The sequence below is a fragment of the Notechis scutatus genome, chromosome 5, assembly GCF_049901735.1.
Source record: "Notechis scutatus isolate UNSWTSFEM ecotype Mainland chromosome 5, rNotScu1.2, whole genome shotgun sequence".
Taxonomy (NCBI): Eukaryota; Metazoa; Chordata; class Lepidosauria; order Squamata; family Elapidae; genus Notechis; species Notechis scutatus.
In genome coordinates, this window is record NC_142013.1 from 104,687,599 (window position 1) to 104,692,129 (window position 4,531).

Genomic DNA, 4,531 nt, shown 5'->3' on the forward strand with positions numbered 1-4,531 from the left:
ACGAAACTATAGCCAACTTGACAAAGAGGCTCTTACTATTGTATTGGCCGTGAAGCGATTTCACGAATATGTTTACGGGCGGCCCTTTACTCTAGTTACAGACCACAAGCCTTTACTTGGCATTTTAGCAGGTGATAAACCAACGCCGCATATATTGTCGCCTAGAATGACTCGCTGGTCAGAATTCCTAGCAGCCTACAACTACGTACTGCAGCATCGCCCGGGAAAGCCATTCCCCACGCTGACGCTTTGAGCCGTTCCCCACTTCTGGAAACTGTCAGCGACCAGCTCCAACCCTCACTACGCTGCAAATTGAAACTCTCAACTCGCCGCCACTAGCGGCAGGGATATCGCCCGAAACAAAACGGGACTCTAGCCTTGCAAGAGTTCTCAGTTGGGTCGAATGCGGGTGGCCAGTCGAAGAAACCCCCACCACTTTTGCGCCATTCAAACACCGGCAAACGGAACTATTTTCAGCCAATCACTTTCGAGTGCATTTCTCTAGTTGGATACTATAGAAATGATCCCTGAAAGTATAGTCTCCCAGAAGGGCTGCATCCTATGGGGAGATAGAGTCGTCGTGCCAGAGAGACTACAGCGACTCGTGTTGCAAACCCTGCATGAAGGACATCCGGGCATCATCCGCATGAAGGCTCTCGCTCGAAGCTACGCCTGGTGGCCAGGCATCGATAAATAAATTGAAGCCTGGGTAACCACGTGTAGAAACTGCCAAGAGGTCAGCAATGCCCCACCGAGAGCAATTCCCACACGAATGGGAAACTCCTCGAGGCCCGTGGTCCCGCATCCACATTGATTCGCGGGACTCACTAAAGGACACACCTTTCTTCTAACCGTGGATGCTTACTCCAACTGGCTCGAAATCCACAAGATGAAAAGCACGACTACTGACTCCGTTATTAAAAAACTAGATAGATTATTTGCAACACGGGTTCCCGGACATTCTAGTTTCCGACAACGGACCCCAGTTCACGGCCTCACCTTGAACAATACCTGGTGGACCGGGCATCCGCCATGCCTTAACCGCCGGCTCACCCTGCGGCAAGCGGTAGGGCAGAACGGATGGTCCAATTCGTTAAAAGACACTACAAAAAATGGATCCTGGGGACATCGACACTAGATTGAACAAAATACTCTTACTACAGCACATTACCCCCACAGTGTCACCAACAAGACTCCAGCCGAACTTTTAATGGGGCGGAAGCTTCGCTCCCACCTCGACCGATTACACCCGTCTTATTCGCCAGAGAAACCTTGTGGATCCAGCGGAGCGCATCGCCAATTCAAGGTAGGCGACTTGGTCTATGCCAAAAACCTTTCCGGCGAACCGTTGTGGGTCCCAGCCACCGTAGTCTACCTCACTGGCCCTAGATCTTACCGCCTTAAGATGACAGACAGCAAAATATGGAAACGCCACATAGATCAACTTCGATCTCGTTTACAGCCCAATATCCGAGCCCCGGACTTCCAAACTCAGGGGGAGGGAGTGCCGAGGGGGACGAGGGCCGTATAGGCGACGGCGTAGGCGATGACATAATCGAGGACAGGCGGTCGCTAAACCGAGTACTCGCACCACCTGAAGAGGGTCCAGGATCAGGGCATCCTCCCCACAGAGGAACACCGTAGTGGAAACATGCCCACCCGATCCAGGAATGGACTTAAGGGACCCTGATAGTATCGAAAACAGCACCGCGGAATCAACCCGTGTGAAGATGAGCCTTGCGTTCCACGAACCGAACTTTAAACAAAAACCGGTGGAACAGCGAAAATCGAATAGGCAGGTAAAAGCGACCTGCATACCTGCGCGATTACATCACCACGGCCGTCAAACGGAACCCAGGGGGAGGGTGTTGTGAACTAAAGAAATGTAATTAATAAAGATTCATTTGCATAGCAGGATCATAATCCTGCACTTCCTATTGGCCCATATAGTGGCAAGTTATGATTGGTTCATTCCGAGCAATCTGATTGGCTGTTGGCGGGCTGCGCCAAGATTCAAACGCTATAACACTATCCATTGGTTATCCGGATAGCAGCTTACTCTATAAAAGAGTGACTGCTAGCCGGGGTTTTTGTCTCTGTTATGCTTGTTGAATAAAGAGCTGAAGTTCATGGTTTACAGTCTGGTCTCCGTTCATTAAACCCATGCCTCAAACCTAACATATTCCTTAAATGTTTCCTAAATCGGGATCTGCAACCAGTGGCTCTGGAGCCACATGCAGCTTTTTCGGCCCTCTGCTGTGGCTCCCTGTCGGCTGATCCCACCACTGGTGGCCTTGCCCCTCCCCTCTCCATCACTCCTCCCCTGGCTTGAGAAGGTAAGGGTGATGGCGGGGGATGGAGGCTCACTCCATATTCCAGAGCAGAAGGTGACTGAGTGGGAGTGAGTGACATCAAGTTGGCCATGCCCACCAAGTCACACTGGTTGTTAAATTATTGGCTCCCAGTGTTTTCTTTTCTGTGGGAAATGGGTCCAAATGGCTCTTGGAGTGTTTAAAGTTGCAGACCCCTAAGTGCAGGTAAAACACCACTACTATTAATAAAAGCATGCTAAAAATATTTATTCCCCCCAAATATTGGGGACATAGATGTCATCAAAGAACCATTTCTCAGAAAGAAATCTTCTCTTTTAATTCACCAAATGGACACTGGGGAAAAGAAACAAAATAAGTCTAGAGATATAAATCATTTTCGCTGTTTATAGAGTAACAATTTGTTGAATTTCATCTCCCCAATGGAAACATTTTACTTTTCATGGGCTCTTCCCATTTGTATTTGTTGAAAGATAAGAGTTTACAAGCTTATGTATGTTAGGAGGAAATGTAACAGAACAGAATAATAGAGTTGGAAGGGACCTTGAAGGTTTTCTAGTCCAAGCACCTGCTCAGGCAGGAGATTCTATACCATTCTGGACCGTCCACTGGCTGTCCAATCGCTTCTTGAAAACTGAGTATCTAGAGATGCATATATGTTCCTTTTACATAATTATACTTCCCTTTTAAGACTCTCATTCCTTAAGTAATTCGGAGTAGAGTTAGGGTGACTGGGTGGAGCTGAGCATTTACTGGCCAGATGCCCTTCCTGACGCCATGTGGAGTTCACAGCAGATATTCTTTTCTTTGCACCTGGGCAGAGAGAAATATCTGCCGCTACCTAGGATTGAACTTTCAACCTTCCAAATGGGAAGCAATTATCTTGACCACTAGGCCACCATGCCACTCTTCCTTATACATAATTATCTTTGCTTAAAATGTACCAGGGATGTGGTGGCTCAGTGGCTAAGATGCTGAGCTTGTCGATCAGAAGGTTGGCAATTCAGTAGTTCAAACCCCTAGCACTGCATAACGGAGTGAGTTCCCACTACTTGTCCCAGCTTCTGCCAACCTAGCACTTCAAAGCACATATAATAATAGGCACTACCTTGGTGGGAAGGTAACAGTGCTCCATGTGCCTTTGGCATTTAGTCATGCCAGCCACATGACCATGGCGACGTCTTTTCGGCTTAGAAACAGAGATGAGCACCACCCCCTAGAGTCAGGAACAACTAGCACATATGTGCGAGGGGAACCTTTACCTTTAAAATGCCCAACGTAAGCTGGTTACAGGCAAATAAACCAAAATGTCTGTTGGTTGGTAGCTGAAATATAATTTTTAATGTACTACTTTTAAGAGATATAATTCAGATTTTCTTGAGCATCTTATCCGCTTCTGAGATGTGGGTCTCTTTAATCATTGAAGGAGCACTGGAGTTTTTTTTTAAGGGTAGCTGTATTTGAAAAATACTAAATTCAATTCATGGAAATCTGGATTATCTGTACTCATTCTCACATTGTCAGAATAATTATTTACCTAACAAGGTGTCCTTGATGAATTAGAATTGGAGTCGAAAGAAATAAAGTGGCTTGGGATGGTTTTCAGATCAGAGTTATGACAAAAATCAATATCTCCCACTGTTAGACATGTTTATGGTTAGAGACAGTTGAACATTACCACCTTTTCTGAGACTGGATGTGAAATATGCATGACAGTTATCCAGCCCACATGCTTTTAATGTTCATGTGTTTGTACCTCCCATGGCAGTGCAGCATTATCCAACAGGACGTGCAATTTCCACACTACTGGCTATATTTATTTTTGATTCCACCTGTGTATTGAATCTTACCCTTTTGTGGATGCTAAGAAAATGGGCATCAACTCAAAAAAAAAAAAAAAACAACACTTCAACTCTTGCTCTGCCTCTTCCCCAGCCTCTTTAAGAAATAAAAAATAAAAAGAAGACAACATGAATAGTGCTAAGACACTAATTAAATCTGTTTTCCAATTATGTTAATTAAACTACAAAGGAAAATGTAAACCTAGAAGTCTCCAGAAATCTCAAGCATTTTATATATATGTTTTTTGTTTTGTTTTTTTGTTTTTAAATAGAACTGCATTTGATAGACTGGCAGTAATGCCTCCCCTTGAAAATATATTCTAAATGGTCACAAATGTGTATTAAATTCTTCTCTTTGAT

The 4,531-nt window shown here is 45.2% G+C and overlaps 1 pseudogene; it reads right to left on the reverse strand.

The window, feature by feature from the left end:
- Positions 1-466: 466 nt before the first annotated feature.
- LOC148130604 (small nucleolar RNA U3) lies at positions 467-543 on the reverse strand (annotated as a pseudogene).
- Between the last annotated feature and the right edge of the window lie 3,988 nt (positions 544-4,531).